Source organism: Triticum aestivum, chromosome 6B (assembly GCF_018294505.1).
Source record: "Triticum aestivum cultivar Chinese Spring chromosome 6B, IWGSC CS RefSeq v2.1, whole genome shotgun sequence".
In the NCBI taxonomy this organism is placed as follows: Eukaryota; Viridiplantae; Streptophyta; class Magnoliopsida; order Poales; family Poaceae; genus Triticum; species Triticum aestivum.
Genome location: NC_057810.1, coordinates 369868565 through 369885864, shown reverse-complemented (window position 1 = coordinate 369885864; position 17300 = coordinate 369868565).

Below are 17300 nucleotides of genomic sequence, written 5' to 3'. Positions count from 1 at the left end.
ATTTCTCCCAGAGGATCGTCGTCCAAGGTCTCCCATCCCCGAGGAGGAGGAGAACCGCCTGGCAAATCCATGGGAGCAGCGATGAACTGCCTTCTCTTCGGGTGGAGGGGAACTGGTAAGGAGAAGATAAGAGCGTAGTATCCGCAGGGCCTCGTCCGTTCCAACTGTAGCTCCTCGATCGTTCCTTAGAGAAGGGGTGAGGCTATTATTTACTACGTACTCATACTCTAGCAGTACTAGTACTACTTTCTCAACTAGTAGTGCGATGTACTGTACTTCTAGTATAGTGCACTAGTTTTGAACTCTTGAATCTCAAGGCCAGGGAGCTACAGTTGGAGGTGGAGGGTACTACTATTCTCTAGAAACATCGACGTACTATCAATGCAGGGAAAGTACACCTACATAGTGGGTACTCTCGGTGCTCTATTCAAGCGCGTAGCTGGCCTACTCAGCCGCTCCTCTCACGCACACACTAGGAGCCTGTTTATCAGCGACAGTTACTACGGGGGCAGAACATTTGAGTTATTTGATACAGTGAGACTAGGATTTTCGCTTCCATTTGTGGACGTGTAGTCGATATCATCGAACTTTGTTATTAGTTGCTTCTTTATGAATGAGATGAGGCAAAGCATTTGCCCTCATTTCTAAAAAAAATCACGTCAAGAGGAATTTCTTTTATAGAGCCGATAATGGAGTGAAGTCCATGCGTGCAACGCCACAAGCTACAGAGTAGTAGAGTACTAGTAGCACTTTATGTACAGAGCCATATTGCACAGCTCCGAATGTCGTGCCAGGCTTTTCCGGGTCCTCGGGCTTAATTGGGAGGCGCTAGTTGAAATATGCTACTAGCTGATGGGGAATCTACAACAAGGTGCGGCTAGGGCGAGCACGCGAGCCATGAGACGATGGGAACGAAAACACATTCATTTGGCTAGGCTATCCAGTGCACCCAGATTGTGGTGCCACACGTCCGTTCGACATCAAAACCCAAACTACCTGTGTACAATATTGGCTCGCAACATAGTGACTATTTAAAAAAAGGCCACCATGCGTTCGGCCAGGATCCACCCCACAGAACAAGGTATACACTCCCGCGACCACTAGTAGTACTTGATGGAGTACAACGCAACCTAGAATTGCCTTTTGTCGCTAGTAGTACGTTGTTCCTTACAAGAAACCACTAATAATGGCAAGAAACTACTACCACTTGCATATGTGGCAGACTTCAGATAAGACTAGCTTATCAACCATTGTACACGCCCTTACCAACCAGCCCTACCAAGAAACGACTACTCTACAAAGTGCCGTTATAGGCACGTTTCAGCCCATGTCGCCCCTTAAGTCAACGCCTTCTATTCGACCGGTAAGTTAGGTGTTATGACTTATGGGACCTACATGTAAGTCTGCACAAAAATCCCCGAGTGACCTCCTACCTCCGGCCCATCCACCTAGTCATCCTCGGCCATGGGACGCAGCTACAACCGCCGGCAGAAGGCGAGGTCAAAACAGCCGGCGGTGTGGATCCCATCTTGCGGCAGCCCGGATGCCAGCTCCGTCCGGCGCTCGTGGCCGCTAGCTAGCCAAGATAGGTCCCTCCAGCTGCTTGTCTACAAGGTTTGCTAGCTATATTGGCACGGCGGCATGGTGGCTTGCTCGCCCGTGCCGCGCTATGGCCAGCCATCTGGCTCGAGCGAAGGACAGCACGGCAGCTTGCTTGCTCGTGAGTCACGCTCGGGCCAGCCTGCCAACCCGTGCAGAGGCTAGCACGGCATCCGGCCCGTCCAGCGGAGAGGCGGGCAACTCGCTCAACACCGGCGCCACCGATGAACACGCATCAATACTGTTTGAAGTAATGTTCAGGAAAAATAATGATTTGAGGGGCAATAATAGGATAGAAGGTTAGATGTGGGTCCCTCATGTCAACGGTCAAACAAAATTTGTTGGTTTAAGCTACCTCATCCGCACGGACGTGTGGGACAACCCTGTCATAAACAGGTTTAAACGAGCCTAATCGGCACTAGGTAGTAGTTTTTGGCGTGGATTAAGAAATTTTGGGTATGTTTTTGCTATTTTTTGTATAATAGTTTCTTCCTATGGCTGGTTGAAAGTGATAGTTTTTGTTAAATACTCTACGTATTGTAAGTAGGAGTGGAAGTTAAGCTTTGGAAGCCAATAAGCACGGCTAGTTACATAGTGCATACGTGTACGTGATTGAAAGTAAATATCAACCATGAGTGACTAATATCTTGATGGAAAACTCGAAACTATTGAAATACTTGGAATTTTTTTTGCATGGTTGGAAACACTAGCAATGTTCATGTGTGTTGCAATGGATCATAACTAGAATACTTATTCACAAACTTGATACAAAACACTCTAATTTTGATATACATATATCACTAGAGATATATTATGTTTGAATCAGAATATATTCCTTGGGCTGTTTTGGTGAAGTGAGGGAGGGATGTGGTTGGTTTTAAGATACTAATTATGGGTTTTTCTGCAAATTGGTAGAGAAGTGGGATGTTGGTGAGAAAAGGCAACAACTTAGCTCACAGTCGTTAGATGTAGATCTAATGGTCAGAAATGACGGATGGCAGGCACACCATCATCACCAACTTAGTCTTCTGTAGGAGTACTAGCAAGATGTCCATGCATTGTACGGAACATCAGGATGCATTTTTTAAAAACACTTGTTGTGATTGATCCATGCGGGAGTAATCCCATGTGTAAAAACTAATGATATCTCGAGAAATAGGAGATAAGGTGAAGAGGAGTGGGGCGTTGTCGGTGTCAAAACCGGCGGATCTCAGGTAGGGGGCCCTGAACTGTGCGTCTAGGCGGATGGTAACAGGAGACAAGGGACATGATGTTTTTACCCAGGTTCGGGCCCTCTCGATGGAGGTAAAACCCTACTCCTGCTTGATTGATATTGATGATATGGGTAGTACACGAGTAGATCTACCACGAGATCAAGGAGGCTAAACCCTAGAAGCTAGCCTATGGTATGATTGTTATGTGTCCTATGGACTAAAACCCTCCGGTTTATATAGACACCGGAGAGGGCTAGGGTTACACAGAGTCGGTTACAATGGTAGGAGATCTACATATCCGCATCGCCAAGCTTGCCTTCCACGCCAAGGAACGTCCCATCCGGACACGGGACAAAGTCTTCAATCTTGTATCTTCATAGACTTGGAGTCCGGCCGACTGTGATAGTTCGGCTATCCGGACACCCCCTAGTCCAGGACTCCCTCAGGCGTGGTGGTGATTGGTAGTCAGACTGAGCGGAGGCATGGGGATGGATGACGCCGGCAGCGGCCACCAGGCTAGTTTGTTCCAGAGGCTTCCTTTTTTAATTGATCAACAATGAGGTTGTTGGAGATAAGGATGAACAAGGGAAGGCCTTGTCTACAAATGTGGAGAGAGGTGCGGGTATCTTTTAGTTTAATTTCCATCCTTTAGATATAGATTGGATGGTCTATATTGCAAGATGGCTCGCATACCATCATCACGAACTCGGTTTTTTATAAGAGAAGAAATATAAGTATGGAGATACAAACGTATTATCGATACTTGTTTCCGTAAACTAGGATCTACATTCTATTCAACACCTCAGCATGTGGGGCCTTAGCACAATGACTTCTCGATTGTGTAAAACAAAGGTTTTCCCATCGCCGATAAGGAGGGGGTGAGGGCGGCGCACTTTCGGCTTGCTCTAGTCCTAGTAGTCCTACTAGGTGGTCTACGCACGTGTAGATATATTCTTTTTCATGTCTCGTGTACGCCATACTGCCACGACTGTTGATATAGACGGTAAGTTATTCACGAGGAAACCCTTTTTGAGCGTGTTTGAGAGAGAGAGAGACAGTGTGCGTGTGTGATATATCTAGAGACTGAGGCAATGATAAGAGATTCTTTGTGTCTATGTATGTGGAGGATAGAGAGATACATGTACATGGGGCTTTGTGTTGTGTAACATGGAGAAACATAGACATAATCAGAGAGTGAGTGTGTGAGATACACATGCGGACATGTGGAGAGGTGAGGATCCAGATAAATGGGTGTTTGTGGGTGTTTGTGTGTGTTTGTGCGCGCATTTGTGTGTGAGAGGGAGTGTGTGTATGTGGAGTAGAGAGACCACTAATGATGCAAACCTAGTAAAGGGGAAGGGGGAATGGTGTGACATGTGTAGTAGCAGGATAGCATGGGTGCGGGCGGGGAGCAGACTATCTGGAAGAGACATCGAGTGTGTGTGTGGGAGAGGGGTGTGAGAGCATGTGAGAGAGAGAGGTAGCAACATAGAGAGAGAGAGAGGGAGAGAGAGAGGAAGAGAGGGGTCGTTTGTCTCCATAAATGGCATATAGATAGGGAGACAATGTTGATGTTGTTTGAAATTGGCCGATGTACGGAGACGCGAGGGAAGCGAGTCATCGTGTGTGTGATAGGGACTTCATGAGAGATCTAGAATAGATGGTGTAGAGAACAACTTGCGAGATTGAGAACGATGATACATTATGAAGCTATGGAAAGAGTCACAACATATATGTATGCAGGGAAGGAGCTGGGGCGGGTCCGCATGTGGGAGAGGTAGAAAGAGGAGAGTGGTGCACAAGGAGACAAAGTGTGCTTGTTTGTAGTGGGGTTGGTGTATGAGGTGAGTGTGCGAGAACCACATAACTAGGGAGATCGACGTTTGGGGGCGACGTATTGTGTGTATGAGAAAGACACACTCTACATGGTGCGTGTGCTTGGGAAAGAGAGATGCCGAGAGACCTAGAGAGTGGGGGACGAGACGTGTGCATGCCCGAGAGACAAAGTGATAGAGACCTATATTGGGGTCCAGACTTTAGAAGAGAGAGGGGTGTTAATATGCTCGTGTGTTCGTGTCTGGGGAGAGAACGACTTGTATGTGTGGCTGGGCGATGAGGGGGGGGGGTTGGCTTTAGATAAAGAGTGAGGTGTCTATATTTGAGATACTTTAGCGTAATTGAGATATATATGGTCAATAGTGTGTGCACTCATGGTTGATAAATTTGTTTCATAGTTTGGACTATGAGATAACGATACTTTTGAACATGCGTGATATACCTTGATGTACCAGAATTACAAACCTAATATTGGAATTCTGGAATTCGACTCCATCATTAGCTTTTGTAATTCATTTAAACGAAGGTACATTTTTTAAGCTGGGATTTTGTGATTTCTAATTCATATATCAAACCTAGAGATATACACATACGGGCATGTTCAAACTTCATAATCCTCCACTTTATTCATACAGATACACATTTTTTGCTTTCGTCATCGTATTTAGGATAACACATTTGGAATTTCATTTGAATTGGACCGTATGATGGTATTTGCTTGTACTAGCTCAATGATCCATATTTGAATTGGATGGACAATCTAAGCTTGGAGTTGGAGACCTTGATTTTCAAAACTTTCACTTTTTTTTGCGTGCAAAACAAACAAATTCTCAGCCATGATATCATAGTCGGTCGTACAAGAGCAGAACACTTATAATTTCAGGTGCCAAAAGCTTTCAAACTTCCGGCTCACATCGAAATATCTCGCGCCCAAAAGTTTAGGCCTGTGGTATTCCTATTTTACCCCTACCACATGAACGAGAAAGGACTGCTTTGTTAACTCCATTGTTTTCCCCTCTTTGCCCCCATCATTCTTCCCCGGAGCCCCTTGCCTTCCACTCCCCGACCTTCTCAACCACTGCAAGAAGCCGAATCTAGTCCTCCACCGCAGCGGTGGACCTCCCACCACGCCGGATCTACCTTCCGCACCTTGGAACCCCCAACTGCTAACTCACTATTTCACCAGAGCCGCTTCAGCGACTGGCTTGTCCACCGCTCAAGATCTCCTTGACCGCCATCATGGTCCACCGCACCGGATCTGCTTAACCGGTGCCCTCGTCCACCATAGTGTAGGCCCTTCACTGACTCCCACATCCGCCCCATCGATGGCCCTTCATACAAGCCCTCATCCACCGCAATAGATCCGCCTCACCGGAAGCACTTTACACCACTCTCGCCAAAGCCTTCGTCCACTGCATCAGACCCGCTCCACGGACGCCATAGTCAACTCCACCGGCCATGGTTTACCGACGTTGTAGCCGCATCAGGTTATTTCAATTTGTACTCCTTCGGTTTTTCTCTTCTTTATTGTGCAACGGTTCACTTACCACAGACTGCTTCATGTTCTCTATGCTTAAGTACACATCAGCAAACTAGCATGTGGTTCCGCTGCTTTTTGTTCGTTTTACACTACATGTTCTCATGCTAGCTATTACATCACTGCTCCAAGCCTCTGTTCATTACTTTTTTGTGTTCTGGATCTTCCCAAGTTGCATGACTAATTTCATGCTTCTATTAATTATGGAGCTGCCAACCCCATCAAGCAAAATATTTGTTCTTTTGGGGCTGGCACCTCGAACAAGCATAAAAATAGAGGGAAGCAGATATATTTTCGTGTATGCACACACCCTTCTTTCATTAGTTTAGATGAACCATTGATGATCAATTCAAACCAGTGGATGCGATTAATATTAATTTTACCTAAATAGAGGGTGCAAAATAAACTACAACAACTAGATTTGCAACCATGGGATGCTGACGATATCTTAAAAGAACATTGCAACAACAATGAGGCTTCACACCAACATATGCTAAGCAAGTGTGTTTTAGTACATGTGAAATGTAATGCGAGTGGGCTGCTTTCTTGGCTTCTGCCCTCAGCCTATAATCCTACAGAATTGCAAATAGTTCAGTTGTCTGCTTTGATGTATTGCTTGATTCGAATGCTTGTTTGTTACTTGTTACACAATACCTGAGTTGGCCAATATGTCAGCAGTGCCTCCTATACTATCGTAAAGAAATGCATGCCTAGTTCATTTGAGTCCTTAACTTTTCCTTTGAACTTCATACAAGACTATCTTCGTAGTTTATATGAGGCCACACTGTTAAGTGCTTTCTCAGATTATTTCAACTGCTTAGATGCCTTGGCAACTTAAATATAGCGGTGGTACACTCCTTTCAACTAGGGATGTCAACTGGGTCCCGTTTAATCCCGATTGAAGTCCCCTAGTGGTATGATAGTTCAAAAGAGTTTTTGTATTTTGAGGAAAATGAACTAGGGAGCTAGCAAAAACTAACTTGATGGGACTGACGGATGTCGTTTATTTGCCACTTGCATCCCTAGTTTCATCTTACCATTTTAATTTCTTTTCGGCTGATGCTGCTTCGAACCATTTAAATGTAGCTTGCCATGCTCGGCAATAATTCGTATGTCATTTACCATGTAAGCTTACTGCATGGATCATGCGATAACTATCTCTTACTTATGTCCAGCGGAAACCTTTTAGGATGCCGTTCACACTAGGACACAATGTACAACCCCAGAATCTATTTGTGGAAGCAGTGCGCCATCCATGTTACCAGATGGTAGCAGTTTAGAGGCAACACCGCTGGAGAACAGTCTAAGCATAGATATTATAGTTCTCGAGGCTCTACTAGAGGCAGAAAGAGATGGTGTGGCTGCCATGAATGAGGTAATCTTGATCTTGAGGCTGGAAATTATGCAATTAGCAGCACGCATTACGCAAGTAACCTAAGAATTGGAGGAAGTAAGAATGTTGCATTTGAAGACGGAGGAGGTCTTGTTGTTTCTGCTATCTGAAGCCCGGGGTAATCCCGGTTCTTCTTTAGATACCAGTTGAAATTGTCTTCAGATTATTGTACTTTCATGTTGTGTCATGTCTCTGAATGGATTATGTTGTAAGACCCCCTATGTTGTCCATGTGTTGTAATGATCCAATTTTTTAGGCGAGGTAATCCTCATTACTTGTTTGATTGACATAAGGTGAACTGTTTTTCGTGTGAGCATATTGTTTTGGATGAAATAACTGTTTGACTCCAAGTGTATCCAACCTACTGAATTCGAAGATCACGGCATTTCCAAATCATAATCATATATAAAGGTGGAATAAATCTTTGTTGTGGTTTTGAAGAAATAAATAACAAAACATAGAATTATCTATGGATATTCATAATCAAATACAAATTGGATTTGAATTTATTTGCCAGGGCCCAGGGCAAATGTGAATGCTAATTCTCCCAAGTTTTGAACAAAGCGGCTAAACACCCACTATAATTTGTGGGCTGCCCGAAGCAAGTGTTTGCGAGATGGAAATTACTATCTACCCCTGACACTTGACATCCTTATCGACCGGATTTACACTGCTGTGGATAGGGGTAGACTAGTAACTTCATTCAAACGTGACGTGACGGCCTTTGAGCCCATTCAGACACGGTGGGTGCCAAAGGTGGGTGGCAAAACACATTTGATTCAAGCTCGTTCGAAAGACATATGTCCCTCCCTCCATTTCCCCATTCATACATGGTGGGCGGCAAAACAAACTCTCCTCGTACGAAATTGATGTAGGCTAATATTTTAAATAGGGGCAGATGTGTAACTTCCCTCAGACGTGACACAATCGCCCTACCTGTCAGCCCCGTTCATACATCGTGGGCGCCAACCGTGGGCGGCAAAACACCCTCTCCTCGCCCGAAATCATTACTGACCAATATTTGGGAGATGTGAGACTACCGTCCTATCCCCAACCGACGTGATGTCAGAAATTTTAAACAAGGGATAAGTTCGTAACTTCCCCACATTTCAGACAAGCACGTCGCAAAGTTTGAGATCCCCCCTCCACCTCCGTTTCCCCATTCATACACCATCGGCGCCACGACAACCTCCCCACTGTGGCCAACCTCCTCCGTCCGCCACCCCATCCTCCACCATGCCGGAGCCACTACACCTACCCCGTCGTCCAGTTCAAGAGATGGACGTGTCTCATCCACGGTGCCAGACCAGGATCCTTTCATCGCGTCCCACTGCAAGAGATGGATGTGTCTCGTCCACCTTTCCATTGCCGCTCCTACGACAGCCTCGTCCACGGCAACTGAATTTATCCCCCGACTCGGCCGTCTGCCGTCTATAGTCTTCTTCCCTGCCGCCGACAGCCATCGCACCCATAGCACCCTCAACATATCACCAGAGGCCTACAGGGCGTCACAAGAGAGGTGGTACTCTTCCATATGTTCTTCGGTTATTGATCTCACCCAGAAAATAGATCGTAAATTGTTTACTGTACTTTTCTTGTCCGTACCAAATCATAGTGGCTAGTTGAAAGCAAACATTAGTTGGGAAGTAGCTTTGTCCGGTTTGCACCTTCAGATCCGCCATGGCACGGTCACTATACTCGTAAAGCTTATGGTTCCCCCCCTTTATATTCACTACCATCATCGTAGGTGCTTTGTGTCGTGCTAGCACTGCTCCTCAAGACCTCATACCAAAGCTTACGTGTTGAAATACGAATCTGATATGAAGCTCATATCACTAAAACAGAGAACGTTTAATTGGTCACCTAATGTTCTTATATTTGTTTCGAAAAGCATGTGCTCCACCCACTGGTCCAGCTAGTTCCACTTTCCTGATTTTACTCTTGATGCTTAGGGTTTTCCCCTTTTATCTACTCTACTATAATGTAACGCCCCGAGACCGATGCGCCAGATGTCTTCCAATTATTCTCAGTCATTGCCATGTCATTCGCTTGCATGTTACACTTTTCCATGTCATCATCTACATTTCATCTGCATGTTTTTCAAAACTTGCATCTGTCCGGGTCCTCCCAGTTCTCTCCGTTGTCCGTTCGGAGTCCAAACACACCCGCACGTGCCCGCGTCACCTCCTAAATATTATTTTATAAGTGGCATAAAAATGTTCTCGGAATGGGGTGAAAGCTGGCGCGCGGTCTTATTATAGTGTAGGTAGACCACCTGCCAAGTTTCGTCGCATTCGGAGTCGGTTTGATAGCCCAACCATTAAACATATAGCGGCTTTTCGTCTGTCGGACATTGAACATTTTCGGTCTCCGGAAACCCGTGCCGGGCTGCTATTTCTTCTCTCCTTAAGGCCTAGCCCATGTACACAACCCACTAGGCACTCACTTAGTCCCTCTCCACTACGGAGCCGTCCGATGGCGATCGAATTGTCCGAAAACGGACTAAAACCCCCTTTCCTTGCCATTTTGGGCGTCCCTAGCCTAACCCTAGTCCCCCCTAACCTCCAGCCGCCTCCCTCCTCCAATCCACCACCGGCCACCTCCACCGTGACACTTTGTGCGTCGCCATTGGGCGCGCCGCCGCCAGCCACCACCCCGTCCAACCCTGTGCCGCGACATTGCCCTGCCGTCCCCCACCTTGCGTTGGCCCTCCATGCCCAGATCAGGGCCCGCCCGAGACTATCTGGGCCCGGACAAGCCCGCACTGCCGCCCGCGGCCGCAAGAGCTCCACCCGACGCCGCTGCATCCCACGACCGCCACCCCATCACGAGCACCTGGCCCTGTGGCCGCTCAGCCTATCGCCGGTGACCTCCTCCGCCGCCTCGGGCTGCGCTGCCGCCGTCCGCTTCTCCTCTCCCTCTCTATCACAGTCGCTCTCTCCCCTGCTGCTAGGAGGATCTGTCGCCGCCACCCGAGGATCTCCCTCACTCTGCACCACGACGAGTCGTCGCTGGATCCGGCTGGGATGGGTCCAGCTCGACCGGATCCGACCATCCTCAACATGCGTCCGTCGTATCCAGCCTCATGGAGCTTGAAAGTGCGTTATATCGACTAGAGGGGGGTGAAAAGGCGATTTTTATGAATTCTTCATTGAGGAATTTGCTGGTGAGGAAATTCCTAAGTGAAGAACTACCAACAGCGGAATAAGTACTCAGAAGTAAACATAACAAAACACAAGCATAGTCATCATAATGAAATGAAGACAAGCACAAAGTACAGAAAGCGTAAACACAGGATAACACAAGAAAGAAGACGGACAGACTGAAGAAATTGAACTGAGGAAATTAAGAAAGTCTTCAGTCAAAGTCTTCAAACACATATGAACAGGCACACAACAATAGACATGAGGAAATGAAAGAGTTGATGAAATATAACCAGTAAACTCGGTGAAGACAATGATTTGGTAGACCAGTTCCAACTGTTGTCTCAGTTGTACATCTGGTTGGAGTGGCTGAGTATTTAAACTCGAGGACATCCAGTCCCAAACACACAGTCTTCACCGTATTATCCTTGCGCTAAGGTCACACAGACATCGCCAAATCACTCGTGGTAAGTCTTCAGGTGACTTCCGAACCTTCACAAACTCGGTCAGTCAACGATCCACAATTCCTCTTGGATGCTCTAGACCTTGACGCCTAACCGTCTCGAAGAAGAACAGTCTTCAAAGGAAACAAGCGTCGGATCCACGCATGATCAATCTCTTTAGTGATGCTCAATCACTTTGGGTTTGTAGGTGTTTGGTTTGGGTTTTCCTCACTTGATGATTTTTGCTCAAAGTCCTCAAAGGATGGGATGCTCTCAATTGACAAGTGTCAGTTTCTCTCGGAGCAGCCAACCAGTTAGTGGTTGAAGGGGGCGGCTATTTATAGCCTAGGGAGCAGCCCGACATGATAAGACATAAATGCCCTTGCCTCATATGATCGTTAGGTGGGTAGATATTTTGGGACAGCTGGCGCATAGCACAGCAACGGTCGGAATTATTTGACTCTCAAATTCCTCAGGGCCATCATGTTCCCCACTGTGTAGGCAATTTGCACTAGCGAATTCCTAACTCCTCAGTCATAACAAATTCCTCAGAGACCAGAAGAACTTCATCTCTATCAATGAAGAATATGACTGAACTGTATGAGATTTCCAATGGCTTCACTCGAAGGGATTGGTAGGTGTAGGATTTTGAGTTGAGCATCACATGGAAATTTTTCCTTAGTATTTCCTTGACCCCCTTTAACAGTACGGTGTTTCCTATGACTCAAGAAAGAGAAAAATGAAACTACGAAAAAAAGTCTTCGCGCTTCATGTTCCTCGAATGAATACCAAGTCTTCAAGGTCACACCAATTTCTTCACATTCAAAGTCTTCAAAAAGTCTTCAGCAATCCAAAGTCTTCAGTTGAAGAACTTCATTTTTAGGGGTTGACTTTTTCTGTAAATATCAAACTCCTCATAGACTTATAGACCTGTGTACACTCACAAACGCATCAATCGCTTAACCTATAAGTCTTCAATACACCAAAATCACTAAGGGGCACTAGATGCACTTACAATCTCCCCCTTTTTGGTGATTGATGACAATATAGGTTAAGTTTTCAACGGGGATAAACATATGAAGAATAAATACTGATATTGAGGAATTTGATTGCAAGATATAGAAGAACTCCCCCTAAAGATGTGTATAGTGAGGAATTTTCTTTTGAAGCAATGCACACTTGAAGAGTATAATCATGGAGATTTCCCCCTATATCTTGTAATTCATACACGCATTTGATATATAATATGAAGAATTTGAAATGCATGATGAAATATGGTGACTGATGTAATTTAGCATGCGTGCATTGACATTAATGAGGAATAAGCATGCAGAAGAACACAACAAAAGTATCAGGCCACCATAGAGTTTAAGATTACAACTCGATCCAGCAAAGTCATCAGAAGAACGAGAGTTGTAACTTAGCAAAAAAACGCCCATATAGGATAGACCCGCTTGAAGACTAACTCAAATTTCTCCCCCTTTGTCATCGAATGACCAAAAGGGTTGAAACTGAGGACTAACGCCCCTGAAGAATATCATGATGATGGAGGAGCACCAGTGTTGTCAGGGTCTTGAGTCATTGTAGGGCCTGCTGCAGTGTTGTCCAAGTCTTCATACTCGTCCGTGGCGCGTGATGAAGAATATGAGCTGGCCACCAAGGAAGGAATCTTGACCTTCTTGTATTTCTTCGATGGAGGAGCAGACCAGTTGAAGTCTTCTTTTAAGCCCATTTGCTTCAAATCTTCTTCACCATATAGATGTGATAGAATAGCCCAGGTGCGATCAAACACTTCATGGAGGTAGTAATGGTTTTTCTTCACTTCATTATGTGTAGAAGTCATGTTGTGAAGAATAGAGCCAAACTGACGCTTAACCCACTTGTGGTTTCGATCCACCTTCTGGTGAAGACTTATAAGCAGCTGACGGTCAGTCATCACACGAGGAGCAGTAGCTTGAGGACTTGACTTGGTAGCAGAATCATGAGTGGCAGAGTCATCATTTGTGGAGTAAGCTGCAGCTTTGCGGAACTGACCATCTAATGGACGGCTGCCTTCATTGATAACGGCTGGTGACTTGCCGTTCTCATCAGATGAGGAAATTGCCTGCTTGAGGACTTCAATAGGGGGCAAGTAGCTGAGGTGATTCTGAAAATCAGCCTTGTAGTTGAGTGAAGACCTTGTTCTGAGGAATCTCATGATCCACGGTGCGTAAGGCTTCAGCTCAAATGGTGAAAGTGCAACATTCTCTAGAGTCCTTATGAAGAAATCATGATAGTTTATGGGGATGCCAAGCATTATGTTGAAAAGCATATTCTTCATCATCCCGATAATTTTTCATTGGATGAGTCATGGCCTTTGATAGAACTCATGGTCTTCGTCAGAATGCGGTAGATGGTTCTTGGCACATAGAGCAATTCCTTCATGAGGAATTTGGTCCTTGGTGAAAAGCAGTGAGGAATAGAAGTTGGCCTGGCTGGTAGTCCAGAAATGCTTCCTTCTAAGATGAGCATTGTCATAGGGGATGAATTCAGTGAAGAACACGTGCTCGCCGAAGAAATCATCAGCATTGAATTTTTGCTTCTTTGAGAAGGTATCCTTTGGCTTGGGCTGAGGAGTGTCAGTCAATTGCATCACCACCTCAGGAATTGCAATCTCAGGTTCCTTAGGCTAAGGAATTTCAGGCTCTTCTGCAGCTTCAGCCTGGTTCTTCATTTCCTCATTGACATTTTCTTCAGCACTAGTGGATGGAATTTCTTCATGAACACTTGGGGTTGCATGAGGTTCTTTAGATCCCATTTGCACTTCAGTAGCAGCAGGGGACTGAGGAATTGCTTGGACTAGAGTGAACATTGTGGAGTTGGGGTGCTGACTGTCCCAAAACTCATCATTGAGCACACGAGTGGTACAGCCAATGTCCACATCCTCATCTTCCATTTGTTCAACACCTGCCTCTTCAGCAGTGAACTGAGGCATAGGTGAGGAAATGACTGGGGTTGAAGGGATTTCATCCACTTCAATTTCTTCGTCCAACTGCTTTGTCGAAGTAGCAGAAGGAGTTTCGTCAGCAGATTCATTAGGAATCACATAATCTTCACCAAAAGGAACAAGGTCCTTTGATGGCATGAAGGAGACTTGAACGACATCAATTGGGTTGTCAATTGAGCTAGTCAGTGGCTTCATCTTCTTCGGAGCTGAAGAATTTGATGAAGTTGATGCCTTCCTGTTCTTCATAGCTGCACGCTCGACAGCCTTGGTCTTCTTCGCATCTGAAGCAGATGGAAGGATCAGAGTTGGTGTAGGCGCAGGAGGTGCAGAGGACTTTGGTTCATTTTCCTCAGGCGCAACTGACGCAGTTTCCCTGACTTGTTCACTTTCTTCAGGCGCACTACTAGTGGATGCCCTGGCAATATCTTCAGTGGCTGGAATGGAGTCATCAGCCCTGGTACACTCAGTTTCTTCAGCAGCCTGATTGTCATCAGCGGTGCGGGCATGTTCTTCAGTAGGTTGAGCAGATGCTTCAGCCTGAGTAACTTCAATGTGCACAGGAGGAGCATCACTTGAAGTGATTTTCTTCGTCAGATTGACGAACCACACCTTGGCGCCCTTCCAATCAACATAGTAGCGATCGGATTCATCACTCAATTGCTTGATTTCAGCTGGCAAGGCAATGAGCTGATCAGGGGTGAGAGTGAGGACATTGTCCTTGAGGTAGCGTTGTTTCTTGTACTGCGCTTTCTTCAAACTTATGCCTTGTTCAAATTTCCACTTTTTTTCCTCAATGAAGGTAGTCAAAAAATGACTCTAACTAGGAGTGAGGTTCATCTCCGGCAAAGGCGTGTTGGGGTCCTTGTGCCATAGCTCAGTGAAATCGAGGATCAACTTTGGATCCAATATTAGTGGCACATTGCTGCCTTTGGCTCTAGCGGCCCTGGCTTGCCCGTCTCTGATGATTTCAGCAAGTTCTTCATCATCAGCCTCATCATCATCAGAAGGCACTTGGAAGGCGACCTGCTTCTTGTGAGGACTTGGTCGAAGGCCTCGTCCAGCAGTGGCCTTTTTCTTTAGCGGAGAGGGGCCAGCTGAGGAATTTGGTGCAGCTGAGGAACTTGCAGATGCTCCTGAGGCAATTGAGATGCCTTGGGTCCTTTGGCACGTGGCGAGATGCAAAGGTGCCGAGGATTTGGTCGGAGCAGCTGAAGACTTTGATGGAGGAGCTGAGGACTTTAAAGGAGCAGTATGAGGAAATTGCTCTGAGGGCCTTGAAGAATCTGGCCTTGAGGGCATTGCAGAGGAGCTTGGCCGTGAGGGCATTGAAGGAGAAGCACTTGACTTATGCGCAGGCTTCTTATGCATTGCCTTCTTTGGCTGACTAGCAGAGGCCTCAGCAGAGGCAGCACCAGCAGCAGAGTCTGTGTTGAATTTCTTCACTGCTTCCTTTGCTTGCTTGGCCAGTTTGCCCTGGCGCTTTGCCCATTCATCAGCATAGTCCTCACCGTGCTCGAGGCTGGTGGGATCTGCCACTTGGCCTGGTGCCAATGGAGGTCTTGAGCATGGAGGGTTGAGCGTGAATTTCTTCATATACTTGGGAGTAACATACCTGTACTCCCTCCATTCTCGTGTCCATCTCCTCTCTATCCGTTGTATGCGCACCTTGCGCTAATTCTTCTCCTCCTTGCCAAACTTGGCCTCATCAGGAGTGCAGTATCAAGCATAAATGTCCTAAGGGATTTCAAATGCAGTATTGACCTCAGGCCACTTTGCTCCCTTCTGTGGCTTCTTATCAACCATTTTCTTCAGCTGAGGAATATGAACAACTGAAGTTTCTGAAGAGGTGTGCACCTTTTCTTTGAGGAACGTTGCAAATGAGTTAAGTTGATGAGAACCTAGTGATTCAGCACCGGACATTTGTACCTGTGAATAGAGTATAGTTGCGAGGAATTTGGAGAGGTCATATGCATTCTCAGAAGGTTTTTCAAAAATGAATAGGTTTGAGGAATTTGACCAGATGAGTCTTGAAGAATTTCACTAAGCATTCTTTGTCTTAGGTTCCAGAGTTGTATAGATTGAAAATCCACACGATTGAGGAATCTTGAAGAAACTCATTGCTTAGAGAAACGAATCAAGAGCGGATGAAATGTGAGGTGTTCATGTGTGTGAAGATTTGAAGAATAAACACCTTTGAAGATTTTCAAGAAAACATGAAAATCAAAGAGGGCAGTAAAAGTAACTTTTAATTACTCGAAGTGAAGAACTCGATGAACTGGGAAGTGTAGATGTGAAGTTCGTCAAGTCAGATCTTCCACGCCCTAACTCGGCAGAGGAAGACGGCTACGGAGGCGGCGGAGTGAAGAAATCTGCAACCGGAGCGAGTACGACGACGACGAGGTCGAGGCAGTGAAGCTCTTCCTCACCAGCGACGATGAAGTAGCGGCGGCGCTAGGGTTTCGGGAAGCTCGAGCGGGAGTGAGAGTGAGCGAGGTGAAAGTGAAATGAGGAAGAGGAAGGGGTATTTATAGAGGGAGTGAAAAACTGTACGACCGAGGAAATCAGACGAACGTGCCCCTAGCCCTTCTCATTCGCGTGACATATGTCACCCATATACTGAGAGGTGGCGATTGTGTAGGACCGTGGGTGAATAGATACGTATTGTCATGAGAAGTGGAACGGTTTGAGTGGCGAAGCCGAAAATTTAGATAAGATAAGTTTAAAAGTTCCGTTCGCCATTTCTTCAGCTGTCAAGGACACAGTGAAGATTTTGAAAGAGTTTCAATTAGAACGCACATGAAGATTTTGAATGAGTTTCAATTAGAATGCACATGAAGACTGGGTTGAGTTTAGCATAGAGGGTGAAGGGTCCGATCACATTCACTTAGCAGATGAAATCAACTTGCAGAATTAGCAATAAGTGAATGCTGTGGAGGACATAAAAACTCATATATAGATGTTCCAATGAAGAACAACATCGGAAAGAGTGAAGACAATCCAAAGTTGAAGAATTTCAAAAAAACTGAGGAATTTCAAAAACGAAGAAAAACTAAAATTGAAGATTTCCAACTTTGGGTGGTGGCGTAACCCACCGTGTAAGAAAGCTGATTTCAGACACCCCGTACAATTGTCGTAGGGCTCTGAGAATC